Source organism: Lethenteron reissneri, chromosome 28, assembly GCF_015708825.2.
Source record: "Lethenteron reissneri isolate LAM-NWPU_2019-01 chromosome 28, ASM1570882v1, whole genome shotgun sequence".
NCBI lineage: Eukaryota > Metazoa > Chordata > Hyperoartia > Petromyzontiformes > Petromyzontidae > Lethenteron > Lethenteron reissneri.
The window spans coordinates 6,148,757-6,169,462 of record NC_083806.1 but is presented as its reverse complement, the minus strand read 5'-3'; positions in this window follow the sequence as shown (position 1 = coordinate 6,169,462).

Below are 20,706 nucleotides of genomic sequence, written 5' to 3'. Positions count from 1 at the left end.
GGCTGCTTCGATCTCCCGGTGGGGCAGTTGTAACAATGCCCGTCCAGCAGCGGTGTGAATGGGTTAGGGGCCGTCCATAAATGACGTCACGCACCTAGGGGGGGAGGGGTCAGATATTTGTGAGGATGTGTGACGAGGGGGCGGGGGGGGTTTGAGAAATGTGACGTCACATAAAAATGCGCAACTTTAAATAAATATAGACAACGCGTTCTACTTAATTAAATATACTTTTTTTTTTAATAAATGTTTTCTCCTACAACATCAGGGGCTCTTTGACTGCCCCCGTGCGGGCCGCCGTTTTATCTTCTATTTGTTTTTTTTTCTACTTAAACTCTAAACATAATTTAACGTAAATATAATTGATTAAATATGGCAGGCAATGGGTCACTATGGAATGTCTCGGTGACAACAAAATGGACAGTCAAGCTGTATTGTTAAAGGATAACTAAGGGGGCAATACACAAAAAATGCAGTTTATTGCATCAACTATTTTGTTTACTGAACTCAGAATGTGTGTGTGTGTCATCTGCTGCATACCTGCTGTGTCCGTGTTGGTGTACAAGTGGCTCCGCGTGTGATGCGGCTCTCGAACTATTTTGGTCAAAGACAAAAATGAACAAAATGTATCTTCTTCTTCCTCTTCCTTGAAAGGTTTGGCGACCCCCCTGGTATAGAGGAACGCCGCGGCTCCAGGTCATATGGCCAGCGGGCTCGATATGACCACCCTGGAGAACAGGTCTGACGACAGCCAAGCAGCTACCCGACTGGCAAATTAAACGTTGCCAGCTCTACTACTGTCATTGTTGTTGTTGGTTGTTTGACTTGCATCCCACTGAGATTTTTACACACAGCGTTGGTGTACGGTGTTTTTTATGCAATATTTTGCTGTCTTTTCTTGGATTTTCTGTTTGCACTCAGTTACATATTCACTTTTAGATGTTTTTTGTTCATGTTTTTTGTTTGTTGCGGTTGCAGCCGATTTAAGAGCCGAATGGCTCACAGGGCTATACCTAATAAATGAACTTGAACAGTTCCACACTGCCCACCAGGGATTATGTGTCTGTCTGTCGTGCATAGCCCCTCCCAAACATGTACGCTCTTGGATTGGTTGAAGTGCGTCACGTGACCGCGAGCCAGCAGCCAACCAGAGGTGCGCCCCTCCCAAACATGTACGCTCCCGGATTGGTTGAACCAAGTTCCTACCTGCCCACTCCGAAGGAACGTGTTTAATCCCAAACCTCCCACGACTGTAGGAGTTCACGGTTACGCTGCAGGGCTCCCCGATTTGTTCGCGGTGTTGCTCAGTTTCTGAAGAACCTCTCGCCGGCACGTGGTACGAAACGTCGGGACATTGCGCCGAACAACACGCGGTTCAACCTGTGGAAGAGGGGGGGGGGTCACATCTGAGAGCTGATTCATCGCTTGCTCTAATCCCATGTAATTACCAAACGCGAAACAGAGCTCACTGCCTCTCTGAATTGTCAGCCACAGCGTGTCCACTGCCTTGGCATGGCCTCTGCTTCATAGAAACCCACCACTGGTTTTTCGGTAAGCGCTAGGGTTGCTGTCTCTGAGATACAAACTACTGGGACATATCATGGGATTGCCAAGATTGTCTCAATTACTGGGAAAGTGGAAAAGCTACCCGCAAATGCATTGTCTTGAGTGGCGCATTATATTTAATGTTTTATTCACGTGTTATTTTACCAGGTAAGGTCCACTGAGCTACGGAGCTCTTTTACAGAAGCGGCCTGGCCAGAATTGATAGCTCAATGAAGTGGCTTATGTACTCTAAACGCATATTTCTAAGGAAGATGGAGGAAAGAACCCGAGGAATTGGAGACAAATCCACGCGACCACGGGAAGAGAGAGACACGCAAACTCCAAATATACAGCAGCAGGCGTCAGGGTCGGGATCGAACCCACGACCTCCTGTATACCAGGCGAGGTAGTCAACATCTCGCCACTGTTACGCAACTGACAAAAACCGGGACTCTGAATGTCCCGGGAAGACTTTTGCGCAGTTTGCCCAACGATTGTCACCTCGGAGAGGGCGATCTTGGGGAAAAAACCCCAGAACAGGTGGCAACCCGAGTTGCCAGCGGTACGCAACAACATGCGACAGACACGCGTTCGTCGTGATCACTCCCTTTGGACAGACGATGCACGACTGGTCCGTTGTCAATCCACTGCGGGACGTGAGGCTATCGCGCGTATTGTCGGTCGTTGTGGCCAACATCCAGTGGTGAGTGACCTGTGAATCGGTGGCCCTGACCAGAGTGGTGGAATGTGGAGGTAAAACAACTCCCCGGTAGCGCTGGGCAGCGTGGGGAGGCCTTCATCCAGCAGTTCATTGAACACGGGCCTTACATATAACTGCAAATAACATGGAAAATAAGCTGACGTTTTGGGAGATGGTCCTTCTTCAGATCGGAGCAGAGAGGGAGACGGTGCAGAGAGACGGAATGGATTATGGTAGAAGATCAACACTTTATACTATGGTACCTTAGAAACACTGAACGTTGACAATCAATAGTTTAGAGAAATAGAACTCTTCATGCGAACGCAATGTGCAATTTTCGACCACTCCATAATTAACACGATCTTGTCTCCTTCTTGGTTCTTTCGGTAAAGTCACGTAGAAGGGAAATAATAAAATAATAAAAATAAAACAATAAAATAATTCTCACGACGTTTCGGCCACAATGCTGTCTTTACGACAGACCTGTTCTTCACCTGAGGACGGCTGCTTGCGTTGTCTGTCGGAAAGACAGCGTCTGTCATTCAGACGCTGTCTTTCCGACAGACCTGTTCTTCACCTGAGGACGGCTGCTTGCGTTGTGGCCGAAACGTCATGAGAAATATTTAATTTTATTATGTTTTATTTTTGTTATTTTATTATTTCCCTTCTACGTGACTTTACCGAAAGAACCAAGAAGATGAATCCCTGCAGTCACGAAAGCTTTAAATCGAAATTTTATTATGTTTTATTTTTATTATTTTATTATTTCCTTTCTACGTGACTTTTCCGAAAGAACCAAGAAGATGAATCCCTGCAGTCACGAAAGAAGCTTTAAATCGATCTTGTCTGTTCTCCTTCCGAGAAAAGTTTAGAAACAGCCATTGCATTTATAAATGGGCAGTGCTCAACAACAACAACAACATTGCACTTAAAGCACCTCTGAGAAGGAAGGCCTCACAAAGCGCTTCATTAGTAAGACATTTGAATGTCAAACAAATGTTTCGGAAAGACACAGCGGACTCCCGTCTTGGTTACAAACGATGGTCGTGAATCGACGTGAAAGATTCACGGCGGCCGTGTTTCTGGCCAGCTTCAGCTCGATGCGCTCCTCGCTTTCTTGCTCGTCGCTTCTACAGGTGATTTGGAAAATTAGTGGACATCGAGCATCAGACAAACCGTTCGGAGGTCTCAGAGGGCTCACGCTTGGGCATAAATAAATGTCGTGAATGAATTAGCGAATCGATCAATGCTTTCGGTGCTGGTCAGCTGCTCAGCTCAATGCGGGCAGCCGTTAACATCCTCTGCGATTTGTAAAGAATGGGTCCCAGGACAGCAAACATCTCTCTCTCTCTCGATTTGAATTCCGTAGTGCGAACAAATTTACGGTTCCCACTTCAACAGACAACAATTTGGAGCCCCCTTGGTCAGTCCCACCGCTGGAGGAAAACCTCCCCACGCCGTGTAGGTCACGGGGGTCACTGAACTCATACCTCAAGATGCTGGTCACTGCGGTTTGGTTCAGGGAGTCACCGGGAAGAGAATTGCTGGGTTCATAGCGCACTGCGCTAACCACTGCACCACCACTCCTTGATGTGTGTGCACTTGCCCCTACAGTCTGCTAAGGCTATATGGGGGATCTTTATCTTTGGGGGGGGGGGGAAGTGGAAGCGGTAGAGCAGCGGTTAGCACGCTTGCGTTGCGCACTCGATTCACGCTCACGGCCACCAATTCCCAAGTGACGATGATTTGAACCGGTCCGGGGCCTCTCCTAGGTCGACCCAACCTCAAAAGAGTTCCTGGTGCAGCGATTGTGTAAACAAATCGCCACCACGGGCGTCGTGCTGACCGCCCATCCCCTCGCGTGCCGTTCCGGCCTTAATAAGCGCTCGCTAACGGCACTTGCCACAACAGTCTGTAAAGCAGAGGTCGCAACCGGGTACCCGATACTCGTACCCTACCCGATACCCGGCTACCCGTACCCGGCCGGGTACGGGTACCCGTTTGCGACCCTGGTGCGGCCGGGTACGGGTACGGGTAAGGAATCAAAACCCGTTTGCAACCTCTGCTGTAAAGGCTATACGGGGGACCTTTGTCTTTGGTGGGTCGGGCAACATGTTTTACGTGATCGGGAATGGAACTCGGGTGGCCGGATTCACAACGCAGCGGACTTACCTTGTTACTCATTCGTCGATGAACTCCGCGCACCTGCGCGCTTCCTAGAGAGCCCCAGCAATAGCGGCTGAGCTCAGCTGCAACTTCATTTAATTAATATTCTTAGGTTTTTTCGGTAAAGTCACGTAGGTAAAAAATAAAATTAAAATTAATAAAAGTAAAATAAAAATAAAATAAAAATCACGACGTTTCGGAGGCAACACAAGCTTCCGTCTTCAGGTGGAACCGTCACAGCACGATTTTTTTTTACCTACGTGACTTTATCGAAAAAACATAAGAATATGAATCCTTGCAGTCACGAAAGCTTCAAATCTAGAATTCATTTAATTAAGTTGCTGCCGCTCGCTAATGCGGCCCTGTCCTGATTCTGTCTCGCACGATTGGACGTTCTCCGTTTGCTATCCCCCCCCCCCCCGCTCTCCCCATGCAACACACTTGCAACAACGAGCATCCACACGATCTCTGGAATATTAATTTAAATTGCTTTAAAGCCATTGGGACGGAGCGGTGGCACAGTGGTTAGCGCATTGTGTTATGAAGCCAGCGACGTGACTTCAGTTACTTGGCCACGTCTAATGTCAGTGGCGATTATTGTAAGTTTGTTTTCAAGTATCCCCCCCCATGTGTTTTGGGGGTTTTATCGCGTGTTGTTTGGCACGAAATACACGTATCTTTCCACGTGTTGGGAGTTAATTCAGTTCTTTAGTTCAAGCAGTAGCCGAGGTATGTGAGAGGTAGGTGGAGGATTATGCAGTTATTCATTTCCTTCAGTAGCTCCCAACGCCCGGAACGAAACGTTGGACATCACACCGAACAACACGCGACATGACCCGAAAACACGCCGGAGAGCTATCAGCTTGAGAATAGGTTTTCCCCTTTTTTTCTGGCAACAAACCAGTTGTGTTAAGATGTTAAAACACCAAATTGAAACCTTTTACAAGGAATCATGTCTGCATTAACCACAATGCTTGTGGTCAGAATGCAAACAAAAAAAACGTACTCTGATAAAATATGCATTGTCTTTGAAACTGATTGGTCCACACCAGAGACAGATTTCTTTTGAGCCTCGTCTCAAAACGATGTTAGACCAGAGGATGCCAAGCTATCAGCTTGCAAGTGATGTCTGAACTGGTTCTGCGAAACCTCTACTCGCCCGTGACGACCGGTGCGGTGAAGTATGGTCAAACGACCCCAATTACTGACATTTGTTCTACTTCTCGCAAACATTAAACTCTGCATGTACAAATAAATATCACTCGTGACGCACGAACTGTTGCTCGTACAATTTGAGAACAAGTATTCTGCAAATGCAGTTGTGTTTTTACAAACATTCTAAGCGACAAAGGGCATTAAATAACCCGTTCACGATGGTTCGAGATCGCAGACAACGTAACGTTCCATCTCGCTAAACCTTAATTTAGCAAAGCGAAAATAAAACCGTAACATTTTACCGGACATGCAAAGCCACTCCAGAACAAAATGAAATAACACCCTTCAGTTGCAACCGCTGTCGTGCCCTAATTTATGCAACACTCAGCAGTCAAAGCCCATTATCCATAAACGAATCCGTAACTTTTACGCTCCTTTGCCAGACGATTGAAAAACATCTAAAAGTGGTTTTCCAATTTCAAATATTCCTTTCAGTCGACTATCCACTCTGCATAAAAACCCCACCATCCAGTCATCTTCACAAGGACGGCGACAACGCATGCATTATGCATCGTGGAACGTTGCAACAACAAGAAAGCCAAAGTGGGCCCCCCCCCCGCATTGCCCCAGTGAGCATTAAGGCAACGGTGCTCATCTCTTCTTCGTAGTCTAGAGCCAGTGGGTAGAAATTCCACATTACTACGGTGGGGGCGAGCCCTTTGATGGTAGCAAACCGCACATTCCGATTAGCAAGGCTACGTACGGTGCGAAATAAGTTAAACGTGCGCAAAACCAGTGGTGAATTCCCCCTATGATGTGATACTTATTTGACCAACTTCGGAGGGATGATGAGTTGAGTCAACCTCCAACCATAATTCCCTTCGAGAGCGAGCCGGTTTGCTCGATCTGTGAATCCTCCCTGACTCGTCCCATTACAAATCGGCACAACATTATTGCGTTTCTCTCCTCCTATCACGAGTTTGTATGTCGTCGCAGAGACGTGGGTCAACTGTTGCGTCAAATGGCTTTCGCGCGGTTCAGGTCCAGAGGTTTGTTCGGCAGCGTCACGTGTCGGGGAAAGTTTGGGATGAGGGATTGTGTGGGTGGTGCGGCCTAAAGATTCCGCGGTGAGGCACCCGGGGCCCCGGTGTTGCCGGCGTTGTTGCGTGCGTGCTGTCAGACACATCCGTACCGTGCCGCAGGTCTCTGACGCACAGCATCTCGAACCTACCTACTCCAGTCTACCTTCTCCATCGTTACCTCTCTCCGGCCTTACCTATCTCCTACCTACATCTCCAGTGCACGTATCATCAACTCTGTCAATCTACTCTTTCTCTCTCTCTGCTGTCATCATCTCCAGTCTTGCCTCTCTCATGTATGATCTCTCTCTAGCTCTCACCTGTCGTACCTATCTCTTATCTAATTCTACACTGCCCAACTCTCTTGTCTACCTATGTTCCCACCTTACCGCTCTCCTGCCTTATATACGGAGTGCTTAAAAAAATGTTAACACTTCTGAGAATTTGCAACAATGCCACAAGAAATGTGCCTCCGTGCTCTGGAGAAGATTCAAGGCGTGTGTTGAAAATGATGGCGAACAAGTGAAGACTGTTTGACTTTTTGAAGCTATTGACATATTTCTAGATTTTAAGCTTTCGTGACTGCAAGGATTCATATTCTTAGGTTTTTTCGGTAAAGTCACGTAGGTAACAAATAAAAATTAATAAAATAGAGGTATTTTTATTCTATGGACATACATTTGTTATCAAGTTACAGTGTATTCTCCGTTATTTTTCCGTTAAAAACGATAGTCCCTTATAACTGTTATTTTTAAGCACCCTCTCCACTGCCTACCTCTACTGCCTACCTCTTCTGCCTACCTCTTCTCTTCCTACCACTCGCTTCTCATCCCAACCCTACAGCCCTATTTGTGCTCTCGGTGGCTTCAGCCATCGAGGGTCTTCTGTCAACCCCACCCCCACTCCGTTAACCTTCGCTCGATAGGAGGTCGCAGCTTCTCTGCTGCTGCTGCTGCCTCTGCAGTCTGGAACGTCCGTACTCTGACCTCGTGCACTGCAGAGACCCTTGGTCGTGTTCAGGTTCAACTTCTTCATTTCCTGCCCTCGGGGGTCCAAACCGTAGAAAAAAAAGTGTTATTTTTTTTTTAAAATAATCTCCAATGCCCATGGCCTTCTGAGATGCAGCCTCGTCTGAACGTCACGTGAACATCGCGCCGCAGTCGCGCCAACCTCGTGGCCCCCCAAGGGTCCATCCGGTCTGGTGCACTCTCTTCGCGTTGCACCTTGGAGGTGAACCTGCACCCCCCCCCCCCCACAATTATTGCTGTGTGGGTGGCAGAACCTTCGTCAACTGAGCCGCCTGATTTCATGAGTCACTCACGAGTACACAACCTCTCCGTGCTTTCCCCAAAAGCCATCGTGGGGTAGATACGCGTCGCACCTTGGAGTCTAGCCTGTCTCTCCCCCCCCACACACCCATTGCTGTGTGGGTGGCACGTGCTTTCCCCAATAGCCACAGATAGGGCGGATACAAAGACACGCATTCATCCAAAACCGTTCTTGTATCCTACGCGTAAACAGGTGATTTTTTTTGGAAAAAATAATGTGAATAGGGACTTTTTAATTCCAAAACTATTACGATGACCTCTTAGTCCTCACTAAACAATTCAAGGAACTTTATTTTATCTGCCAATAGTGCACTGGTTGGGTTATGTCTAGGATTCACTGGTTTAATATAATTTGAACATTGTAGACGTTTTTTTACGACTTGGTGTATCTCACATTCTAATGATGTAATGTGAAGCGCTCTGTGACGAGCTTATTGTGAAGGGCGCGATACATTAAATAATAATAACAACGTTTGATTGATTGGTTTTAGCCCCACGCGAAGCCAAACCCTCGTTACGATGGAACTGGACAATTATCGCGGTAGCCTCGGGGTAAGATCCAACTTCTCTTCGGACTCAGAAGAGGCTTTCACCCAAGTAAACGATCGGCGATATTTGGACACATTCTTGTTGACAATTTTCAAGTTATGACATCTCTGCAAAAGGATTTATTCAGAGTTCATCGTGAATAAAAAAAAAGAAAACGTAAAAATAAGCCGTCAAACTAGTAAAATGTAACGTTAACTTTTGCGGGTGTTATAATTCAAAGCGACTTCAAAACAACAGGAAACAACCTAATTAAAGATTGCAATTAAAAGTAGTCGTTCGTACACCGCAACGACGATTTGTAACAACCATACACGGACCAAAACGAATCGCGCTTTATTAGACTAATTACGGTCAATCATGAATGCGTTTTTTTAAACACAACCAGATTAGGTTGCATCTCACATTCGCGTGAACAGCATGCCAGCATGAATAATAAATTGGCGCTGCAAATTCATGTCAGCTGCGTCTTCAACACCCACACACAGGAAATCGGGCAGACGCGCTCCGGTCCTAATCACCCCAAGGGACCGTGTCTCTCCAAAGAGATGCTCGAAAGGTTTCCCTCGATCTATGTGGCGGTAGTAGATGCGTTCCCACACAGCACACACAGGACACACACAGGACACGCACAGTACACACCCAGTACACACACCCAGTACACACCCAGTACACACATCCAGTACACACACAGTACACACAGCACACACAGGACACACACAGGACACGCACAGTACACACCCAGTACACACACCCAGTACACACACAGTACACACAGCACACACAGTACACAGAAACCACACACAGTACACACAGCACATACAGTACACACAGCACACACAGTACACATGCAATACACACACGGTACCCAGCACATACAGTACACAGAAAACACACAGCACACACACACACATCACACACCACACAAACAGTACACACGGCACACAGAGTACACAGGCAATACACACACGGTACACAGCACATACAGTACACAGAAAACACACTTCACACACAGCACACACACACATCACACACACAGTACACACAGCACACACAGTACACCGAAACACGCACACGGCACACACAGCACACAGAAAACACAGCACACACAGTACACAGAAAACATACACACAGCGCACACACAGTACACACAGCACACACACAGTACACACACAGCACACACCAGGGACGTGCGGTCAGGGGAGGCAGGGGAGGCAGAGCCTCACCTGCCATACTCCAATGCAAACAGCTGTTACTAAAAGGAAAAATAATTAAGTAAATATTAAGATTTTCCCACTGATCTGTGTTATAAATGTAATTTATTTACGCTTCCAATCATTTTTATAGTCAAAATCGCCAAATTTGCGGAGCTCCGCTGCAAATACAGGAAGAGACGAGAGGTGAGGCAGCGACGAGCTCAGCCTTCCCTCTGATTGCGCAACCCCTCAGTGACTGGATGTAGCGCGGGCAATAAGCGCGTGCCTGTTACTATCACAGTATGTAACCAATGTCATGTTTGTAGACCCCTTCATTTCATGTCCTTGCCTTCCATACTCCGGGTAACTTATTTCACGTATGTGTATAAAGATATTTAGGCTCGCTGGTCTCGTGATGAAACTGCAATGAAAAAGCACCAGGGGAGGCAGCTATCACATCTGCCTCACCGAGGGGGACATGTCTAACACGCCCCCCTCCGTGAGGACACGTCCCCCCTCAGTGTGTGAATCTCGCTCTGACACGAGCCAGTGCCTCCCAGCCATTGACCTCACCGCACGTCACTGGTACACACAGCACACACACAGTACACACAGCACACACACAGTAAACACACAGTACACACAGCACACACACAGTAAACACACAGTACACACAGCACACACACAGCACACACACAGTACACACAGCACACACACAGTAAACACACAGTACACACAGCACACACACAGTAAACACACAGTACACACAGCACACACACAGCACACACACAGTACACACAGCACACACACAGTAAACACACAGTACACACAGCACACACACAGCACACACACAGTACACACAGCACACACACAGTAAACACACAGTACACACAGCACACACACAGTAAACACACAGTACACACAGCACACACACAGCACACACACAGTACACACAGCACACACACAGTAAACACACAGTACACACAGCACACACACAGTACACACAGCACACACACAGTACACACACAGTACACACACAGCACACACACAGTACACACAGCACACACACAGTAAACATACAGTACACACACACACAACATGTTGTTCCACCTCCGACCGCACAGCCGCATGCAGAGTGACTTCAACCCGCAGAGAGCGAATTTTAGGTCGGAATAGGCTCCCCGCATCTACGCGAACTCGCACAAACCAAACCCGCACAAAGCGAGGGAAACCTGTACGTGGGATTTCGCACGACGCCACGGCCCGCTGGACAAATGTAGCCGCGTTGCGTGGGACTCCACAAGGCGCGTGGCACAGCGAAACAAACGCGTCTGGGTTTGTCTCCGAGGCGAACTTGCAGGGCACCGCGCCTTGCGCAACGCGAGAATCTGCAGCGGTGGAGTACGACAAATAATTAGCCGAGCAATAGGTACACAGGATGAGCTCATTCATTCCAAAACTGGCGTCTCCCAACTGAGTTGTATTAGCTACAGGCGCGGCCCTGCAATTGCGTGCCCTCGCGGCGCTGCTGTCGGATGGGCCTCCGCTAGACGGAGCTCTAGAGGGCCGCTCTCCCGAGGGTAAATTGACCTACTCTTCCATCAGTTGGCCAGATGTCTCGCGAGAGGTGGGAGCGCGCAACATAGTTCACCACCGCCACTGCGGGAACTGCTGATGATTGACTGCGGTGGCGCTGATAATTGGTTGTTTACCCTTCTATCTGGCAACAAAACTGACACCTTTTTTTTTACAAGGAGTCATGTTTGCATAGACTACAATACCTGCAGTCATGATGCAAACAAAAAACATAACTCTGATATTGTATGCACTGTCCTTGAAGTTGATTGGTCCACACCCGAGACAGCTTTCCTTAGAGCCTAATCTCACATGGGTCGGACCAGATGATGCCAAAAGGCGCACAACTAAAGACAATGCACCATCAGAGTATGAGAGCTCGGGGTAAGCATTTACACCATTGGAACCTCATTTGCCAGTAAAAAATCTACTTCAAGGACAGTGCACATTATCAGAGTTATGTTTTTTGTTTGCATTATGACTGCAGGTATTGTGGTCTATGCAAACATGACTCCTTGTAAAAAAGGTGTCAGTTTTGTTGCCAGATAGAAGGGTAAAAAAACAATTGTCATATTTTTTACTGGCAAATGAGGTTCTAATGGTGCGGCGGAACTGTTGGGTGAATAGAGGGGGTGGGTTTGTATACGAATCTGGTCCCTTTCTATCAACTTCCGCGCTGGGAGATCGAACTGGAGACGCATGGATCGTGAAGTCCGGTGTAGCAATCGTGACCAGAGGGCAGCATATCCCTCCGTGGCAGGGCACGTGGACTTAACGAACGAGGCAACAGTCAAAGGAACTCGTGACACATTCTTCCCAAATTCGTTGCGCGTCGTAAACGCGACGTTTTGAATTGCATCACGACGGTTTGACAAAATAAGAATTGTACATGGCAGATTGTGATGTTCGTCAATAAACGAATTAGTGAGAAATATGAAGCATGTTAAAAAAAGTACACAACTCATCCTCTTAGGTTTTTTCCGTGAAGTCACGTAGGGAAAAAAAGAGTAATAAAATAAAATAATAATACTATTTTTATTTTATTACTATTTTTTTTACCTACCTGACTTTACCTAAAAAACCTAAGAGTATGAATCCTTGCAGTCACGAAAGCTTCCAATCTAGAATTACACAACTCATCGACGTACAAATATGCATTAAAACATTTCTATTTTTAAATGCATAATTTACAGCCCTTTGTGAATCCAGCGTTACGCAAGTCATTGTGGTTACTTGACCCTCTTTCACCACGGCGGTCAATGCTGGCTTGGTGAAGACAGGGGGGCGGGGGGGGGGGGCAGGAGGCGAAGCGTCCAGGAACAGTCCAGACATCACTCGCCAACTCATGTCAGCCGTGGCTTCCCAATCGACACCCAGCTCGTCAAATCGCTCAGCCAGAGAGCCGGCAACCTGCGTCTCCTGATCCGCACGCGGCCTCTTTAAGGACCACGTGCTCCGTGACGCGTTGTTTATCAAGGGATCAACAACGATCTCGTGTTCACCGCACAGGTGCATTGCGGCGCTTGAATTACACTGGTCAACACACTTTTTCTGGCATAAGGTATTCCAACGGTTTGAAGGTAATTTTGGGGTGCTGATTCCATACCTGGCATCAGTTTTTGTCTATCACATCAGGTTTTTGAGATATCAAATATTGCATTTTCAATAAAAACTGCAGAAGAAAACTATTTAATAAATGTGGATATCTACATAAAATGATATTATAAACACACTATCCTAAAAATACAGCACCATATTTTAACACTAAAGCAGTCACTGACTCGCAACAACTTGCAATCATAAGTGACAGAGTTAATTTCGGATAAAATCAATGAAAATGGGGTATGCCGATAGCATAAAAAATGAGATGTGATAGAGCAAATCTGAGATAAGATTTGGAATCAGCACCCTGAAATTTGTCTAAAACAGCTGCAAAAGTCTAGACCAAATTTGTTGTTGTTGTTGACCAGTATTATCGAGGTTTGTGTGTGTGTGTGTTTAGCCAGAATTCGAAATAATAAGTGACTCTTCTTGTTATTTTGGATTGCCGACCCCCATGCACTGAGCCAACTCCTCAACAGCATTCATTAAACGACAGCACCTCCCACTCGAAAGACAAACCCTCGTAACATGCACACGGTGTGCGGGCACATTTACCGGGGGACATTTGTGACGCGCTATCCACTGCACGTCGTCACCAGCGTTCGGAACCGCGGCAAAGTGAAATTGCGTTGAAATGAGACGAAAGGTACTCGCGTCGTTCCAAAGGGCACCCTCCAAAGGAGATATTCAAAACGTGGTTGGGGTGGCGGGGGGGGGTGAAAACGTGCACAAGATGCCCGTGCCACTGCCTCGAGTGTCGAGGCAAGGAGGTTTTCGTCGCATAATCTAATCCGCTTCTGTGCGTATCATTTCGCGCAATTGCGACCTTCCACAGATGAGGTCCAGATGAACCCCCCACCCCCAAACTCCAACATCAGGTGGCCGGGTCTGCGCAGAGATCGGAGTGCCGAGCCGGCCCTGCTGAGGATTTCGCTCGGGTTCGACTCCAGGCTGCTGCTCGTGGGCTCACAAGTGCAGTGATTTGATGGGTCTCAGCTCGGTCACCAATGACTGCGCAAATACAAATATCCCCCGTGTAGCCTTAACAGACTGTAGGGGCCAAGTGCTGTTAGCGAGCATCTGTAAAGGCCGGCACGGCAACACCACGCCCGGCCGCGTTTGTCTCCCCAGTGGCGATGTTTATACATCGCACCAGGTACTCATTTGAGGCTGAGTCGATCTAACTGCACGCACACATACACAAACGACCGCCACCACATTAAATTTGGTGCCGCACTTAAGTTGGGCTAAATTCCAGCACGCGAGAAGCGCTGCCCTTTGCCGTGTGCGCACCGACAGGTCACCTTGAAGGGATCTCAACAGTAGCTCTGTGATATCTGCGTCCGTGGGGCCCGCTCTCTAACACGGGGTTGGTTGCACTGCTCTGCGGATGATCTAAACTCTAAAGGAATACTTCGTCGAGTGGCTTAATGCCGAGGGCACGATCACGATGACATGGGGGGGTGGGGTGGGGGGCGGAGAGATTTACACACGCACAAAACAATTGCAGCACGCAATACAAATTCTGCACGCCTCGAATTCACGACGCCACGTTTCATAAGAATGACAAAAGCGCGGTGACATGTAGTTTCCGAATGCTGCCAAGTCTTTATATAAACAACACATTTTTATACGGTTCTAATTATAAACAAGCGAACACACATCCAACTGTATCCCATACACTTTATTTAGACGTGATGACTCATACATATATACAACTATCCGCAGGGAGTTTTGCTCGGAATAACTAAAACAGAAACACAAAATGTCCTCAAATGTCCCCCCCTTAAACGCGATGGATATGTCAATTTGGAAGCTAAGGTGGCACCAAAGATTAACGCAAAAAGGCACGACCCACGTATCCAGCCTCAGTTACGCCACACGTTTCCTTTGCACCAGGTTTAAAGTTGCAATGTTGACATTGTTACACGTGTAAGGAGGGATCTGCGAGCCACGCACACGCACCACGCAGACGTGGAATCTCCGCAACTCAGTATAACACGGGAATACACGAGACGGGGGTCAAGGGTTAAAGGGCACTGACGTCCCCCGGACCAGGCGTGCGAGACTAACATGTGTATTGGGAACATATTTTCTTGGTTCTTTCGGTAAAGTCACGTAGAAGGGAAATAATAAAGTAATACAAATAAAACATAATAAAATAATTCTCACGACGTTTCGGCTACAACGCAAGCAACCGTCCTCAGGTGAAGAACAGGTCTGTCGGAAAGACAGCGCTGTCTTTATAATGTTTTATTTTTATTATTTTATTATTTCCCTTCTACGTGACTTTACCGAAAGAACCAAGAAGATGAATCCCTGCAGTCACGAAAGCTTTAAATCGAAATGGTAACATATTCTTAGGTTTTTTCGGTAAGGTCACGTAGGTAAAAATAAATAATAAAAATATAAATATTGGGAACGAGGGCGGAGATGGAGAGGGTTAAAAGGGGCTGTGGGACGCGTGTTCGGGGTTGGTTTTGGAACGAGTGTTGCTGTGCGTTGAAGAATAAAGAAGTGCTGAACCAGTCTCCGACTCCTCTTCACACGCGAAGAATTACACGCAGCGTTCACGACCGCGTAGGATTTTGCGCTCGTGCCGAGCAGATCTCCGACCGTGATCTCCAAGTTGATCTCTGATCGTGGTCTCGGAGTAGATCTTCGACGGTGATCTCCGAGTTGATCTCCAAACGGGATCCCGGAGTAGATCTCCGATCTCCAAGTTGATCTCCGATCTCCGAGTTTATCTCCGATCTCGGAATAGATCTCCAATCTCCGAGTTGATCTCCGATCTCCGAGGTGATCTCCGATCTCGGAGTAAATCTCCAATCTCCGAGTTGATCTCCGCTCTCGGAGTTGATCTCCGATCTCCAAGTTGATCTCCAATCTCCGAGTTGGTTTCCGATCTCCGTCTCCGATCTCCAAGTAGATCTCCGCTCTCGGAGTTGATCTCCGATCTCCAAGTTGATCTCCAATCTCCGAGTTGGTTTCCGATCTCCGTCTCCGATCTCCAAGTAGATCTCCGCTCTCGGAGTTGATCTCCGATCTCCAAGTTGATCTCCGACCGCGATCTCCGAGCAGATCTCCGACCCGTGCTGTCGGGTTGTACCGTTGTGTTGTTTGCGGTTTGTTGTTGGCTTGGGGAGGCACGTGGAGCGAAACGTCGGGCATCATGACATACGACACGTGGTACAACCCGAAAACACATCTCAGAGAATACATACGTGTATATATTTTAGAGTTTTGTCCATGTTGTAGTTTCTAATTAGGGGCCGTCCATAAATGACGTCACGTGATTTTTGACGATTTTTGACCCCCCCCCCATCGTCACACGGCGTCACAAAAAGTCAGACCTACCCCCTCAAATATGACGTCACAAAGTTCTGCCCCCCCCCCCCAAAATAAATAAAACATGCTTGCTTCAAATCGCTTTAAATATTGTCATTGTAGTGCGTATTTAATGTGGCGCTCCACTCTGATGTTGTCGGAGAAAACATTTATTAAAAAGTCGAATTAATTAAGTACAACGTGTTGTCTATATTTATTTAAAGTTGCGCATTTTGATGTGACGTCACATTTCTCAAACTCCCCCGCCTCGTCACACATGTCTGACCCCCCTAGGTGCGTGACGTCATTTATGGACGGCCCCTTAACAAGAAATCAAGCAAAACAGTTGTAATTTTATACAGACTTTTGCAGCATTAACCTCTTTTAAAACTTACAATATGGATTAACAAAGGGCGTAAATTACACTAATCATACGCATGTGTATATGTAACTCGGCGACCCGAGTTCGATTCCCTTCCATAACCAACATCAGTGACAACTACAATGTCCTGCTTCTGAACCTCCCGCTGTCGTTTGACTCTGGGGTGCGTATAACTCACCACTGGGGAGACAAAGACGGCCGGGCGACCAACGGGAGCCGCTGCCCTATTCAAGGAATCCATCCACTCTGAGTGATTGACACGAGCCCGATAGCGTCTCAACCACAGCCCATGACGCAAAGGTTGGGGAAGAGGGAGAGAGGGTGGGTGGGTGGGTGTGGGGGGGTAATTTGCTGATGTAACTACCCTTGCAAAATCTCTGCTCACTTCTGATAGCTTGCAAGTACCTCTTTCCTGGGGAGGAAAAAAAACCTTCCACAAGTCGTGATCGTAAAAAAGAAATCCCTTCCGTGCGTTCAGCTTTCTCGGTCTTCTGTCGCCTTAGCTTCGAGCTGTTAACGCGCTGTGAGCCGATACGCCGTGCACTGTTATCACGTTGCTGGCTAGTCGGACTTGTACGTTTACAATGAGAGAGGTACTCTTTGGTTCTCTCGGTAAAGTCACGTCGTTAGAAAGAACCAAAGAGTATGGATTCCTGCAGTCACGAAAGCTTCAAATTAAGAATGAGAGAGGTGTGTGTGTTTTTTTCTCGTCAAACTACGCGTGGATATCGAGGCTCTATTAGCCAGCCGATAGTCTCCGCGGAGGCTTGGCGGGTCACGGTGATGTTGCCCCCCCACCTCGCCCACTGCGAATCGGCGGTGCCGTCTTGCGATTCACCGCGTGGCTACTGGGGTGCCGCAGCAATGAGAGGTGCATTGAATGTCGGATCGGTCGACGTGGCTCAGGGCTCAGAGCACTAAAAGCAGCTGGCACGTCCGAGCTGCCTGGGTTTGAATTTAAGCAGCCGCCTGTGTATAAGCCGTGGTCTCGAGTGCAGTGAGTTTCATGGTTTTAATCCAGCCGCTAACGACTGCACTGCACACACAAATAAACCCAATCGCATTCAAATATTTTCTCACGCTTAATTTTTGGCTAACAGCTTTGAAAATTCAAATATCGCTCTTCCGTGCTGGGCAGAGAGGGCAAAAACATGCTGCCCCTCGCGACTGCGTGTGTGGACCGGAGGTCACTCGAAAGCCATCTCAGAGGTCGCTCTGAGATGGCCGGACCACTGGACCAGCGAGCCGTTCCCAACCTTTTGGAGTGTGCGGACCCTAGAGGTCGCAAACAGGTTTTGATACCTTACCCGTACCCGGCCGCACCAGGGTCGCGAATGGGTACCCGTACCCGTACCCGGTCGGGTACCCGTACTCGTACCCTACCCGTACCCTACCCGAAATGAGTGACAAACGGTTACTCACCAGTGACTCACGGCCTACCCGTACCCGGCCGCACCAGGGTCGCAAACGGCTACCCGTACCCGTACCCGGCTGGGTACGGGTAGCCGGGTATCGGGTAGGGTACGGGTATCGGGTACCCGGTTGCGACCTCTGGCGGACCCTTTTGCAAACCTCCAAACATTTTTGCGGGCCACGACATGTCTACTCCTAGTTATTTGATATCGTTCTTCTTCAACTCAGAAGGTTGAAGGTACACGGCCATCCAGACACTTGTTTCCAGCCCCCGCTGTACACATTCCTGCGGCTGCGATTGGTTTTCCAATTGCACACAGAACCTGTCAGATTTGAAGTTGTATCGACTGAGCTCATATGACGCAATGCAATTATCTAATAAGAGGGCGATACCATCATAGACAGCATGTTGATGTATGCTTTTTTTTTATTGCTGCAGCCACGCCGAGAGACGCACCTTTTCCACGGTATATACATTTTTTTATTCATTTTTCCACGTAAATGGACCCCCAAAATTGCACTCAGTATCCTAGCAACGCAAAGGATGCGCTTAATCGCCAGTGCAAGTTTGACAGCATTTCCTGTCGGTGGGATTTTTCACAACGTCGATCTTCCTGCGTAACCTCAACCCCCCCCGCCCCCCGACGCCACAAAATCGGGAAGATGGAACTCACCGCAGGCATTAGCAAGAGCGTCGTAATCTGCGGCAGGAAAATCATGTTTGTGTTTTAAATGAGGTCAACTGATTTTTTTCATGATTGGGGTCCGTGGCAGCCAAAGCCTTGTGATCCCTTGTCATTTGCGGTTAGTTGCGTGCGATATTTGCAACTGATATCTTCCCATACGTTTGAAATGAGTCAGTTATAGCCGGGTGGAATTTTTTTACCGAAGCCATTCCTACGTGTCTTGCCACTGGCGCTGCAGATGAGTCGACGACGGATGTGGTGTGCATGAGGCCGTTGCCCACGTGTGGTTATCGCCCCGAGTTGTCTTGCCCCAAAAAAAGTAACTTCCACAATAGATGAACTTGAGCCCAAGGCAAAGCTGCAGCCCCATTATTTACTAAATTGGGAAAAAAACAAGAGCAACATCGCCCTCCTACTTGTCTCTCTGTGTGACATCCAGCGGGCCAAGGCAGCAGAACGGAAATGTCTCATCCGCAGATCTTGGTGGTCTAGAAGTCAGCCAAACGAAATCCGTTCAGCCGTGACAATCGGCGCTTTTAAGCCGTTTAGTTTAATTTCGCTTAATATCCTCAGTGCTATCTGTCCACGCGTCCGTCTCAGCTTCGTGCCGAGTTCGGTGCGCCATAAATGTCGTATTGATTGAGTTAGTGGCAGTCTAATCCCCACTTTAAGGCCGGTGTAGTGTTCACCGTGCGCCACACAGGGACAGCTGTCACTAGGGGGTCCCCTAGGCACGATATGAGTGCAATCGTTGCTGTACTCTTGTCCAGCTGATGGCTTGGACAAGGCAAAGAGCGTCATACATGCAACCTGGTGGTCACGTGCCATGCACGCAAGGCGCGGTGGGAGTTTTGCCTTCCTGCTGTTTGTGAGTGGCACACCTTTTTCCGTGCAGTGATTGCCGCTGGTGTCTGGCTTGCATTCATTCTCCGGCTGTGAGGGTGTTTTTCCCCCCCCACCACGAATGGAAAAGTGTTTGATTGGAATTATACTTGGCGCGTGGTTTGCCATGTAAAAAAAAGACGTGTCCTGGAAATGAACGCAAGAATCACATTCGATATTTTTTTAATATAATAAACATTTCAAATGCAACGTGGACGATGATGGGTATGGTGTCTTCACAATACCCGGTACATATAAATACCACTCAGAGGTACGATGCATGGATCGGGGTGTATGGAGTTGAACGTTGAAGCAGCGCTTATATTGGTAGGAACCCACTGGTTCCACCAGCCCACAGGGGATTATTGTGTCCGTCCGTCGTGCAGGGAGGGGCTGGGTGGGAAGGGAGGGGCTGGGTGGGAAGGGAGGGGCTGGGTGGGCAGGGACGGGTGGGGAGGGGCTGGGTGGGCAGGGACGGGTGGGGAGGGGCTGGGTGGGGAGGGTGGGGCTGGGTGGAGAGGGGAGGATGGGGAGGGGCTGGGTGGGGAGGGTGGGGCTGGGTGGGGGGTGGGAGGGGTGGGGCTGGGTGGGGAGGGGCTGGTCACCCCGTGGTGCCCTTATGAAACTCAACGTTTAACCTACTGACGCCGGCTTGTGCCCGCCCTCACAGTCGGCCATATTTGCGGAATACACCACGCCGCCGTTGACCCTGGCCATTGACCGAGCAACCCAAAGTTCCTACCAGCTCCCTCCGCAGGAATGTGTTTGCACTGCGTTACGAAACCTGCAGTCCAAGTTTGCTTTCACCAACGACGGCTAAGATCAGTGGCGAGTGATATCAAACATTATTTTTCATCAGCCTGGTCAGCATGAGGAATTATGGTCATTAAACCCCCGTGGCCAACACAGCCTGGCCATAGCTTCCAAACAGCAGTGGATTGACAAATTGTCGTAAATTATGATATTTAAGATGTTTTTTGTATCTCAAACGTTTTATTCATTAATTATAATCTGCAACGGTATGCACCGCAAAGAAAGAGTGCTACATTCACATGGACTGTAGTTGAAATGTTTTCTTTATTCAAACTTAATTTGAAATTATTTACAATTCACATGGACTGTAGTTG